Source organism: Gavialis gangeticus, unplaced genomic scaffold (assembly GCF_001723915.1).
Source record: "Gavialis gangeticus isolate Ggan-Ray unplaced genomic scaffold, GavGan_comp1, whole genome shotgun sequence".
Lineage (NCBI taxonomy): Eukaryota > Metazoa > Chordata > Crocodylia > Gavialidae > Gavialis > Gavialis gangeticus.
Genome location: NW_017729022.1, coordinates 62,935,286 through 62,935,874, shown reverse-complemented (window position 1 = coordinate 62,935,874; position 589 = coordinate 62,935,286). Strand labels below are relative to the sequence as shown.

Genomic DNA, 589 nt, shown 5'->3' with positions numbered 1-589 from the left:
GAGAGGTGGGGGATGGGGACAGGGAGAGGGGATCTCAGTTGCTAAAAAACCTTGTAAAAATTGGGGCAGGGTGCTACGAGGAGCAGAGGGAACAGCAGCCCCCCCGGCCCAACCAGACCTGGCTGGTGGCCTATGGGAATCGCGATCGCCCCTTAAGAAACCCCCAGAGAAAAAAACAGCAGCAAAGGCGGGGGGGAAGAGAGCAAAATAGCCAGCAGAGCCCCCTCCAGCTGCAGGGGGGGCAGCCCCTCCGACCTGAGGCAGGGAGAGAGGAGCCCCCACCAGTAGGATCACAATTATATCGGTGCAGAAGGCGGGGGGCCGGGCCGGGGGGACCCCCCAGTCCCTGCACAGCCCACCCGCTCGGGCTCCCTCCCTGCCTTCCCCAGCCGCCTCCTGCGCCTGTCACCCGGCCCGGCCGCCTCCCTCCTCCTCCGCTGCCAGCAAACACAAAGGGCCGGGGGGCCCGCCTTTCCCCCCGGGTTTCCCCCCAAAGCCGCGCGCGGCGCCCCGCAATACTGACCCGGGCGGGACGGGCGCAGTGCGCGGAGGCTGCTCCGCGGGCTGCGGGGCGCGGGCGCGGCTGGGC

General features: G+C 69.3%; 1 protein-coding gene across 3 annotated transcripts in view; it reads right to left on the bottom strand.

Annotated features, from left to right (window-relative positions):
* Nucleotides 1-583, bottom strand: part of CSNK1E (casein kinase 1 epsilon) — a 46,274-nt gene extending 45,691 nt beyond the window's left edge. For all 3 annotated transcript variants that reach the window (XM_019515204.1, XM_019515203.1, XM_019515205.1), the window contains exon 1: nucleotides 524-583. The gene's annotated coding sequence lies outside the window, so the exon portion shown is untranslated. The remainder of the gene's footprint in view (nucleotides 1-523) is intronic.
* Between the last annotated feature and the right edge of the window lie 6 nt (nucleotides 584-589).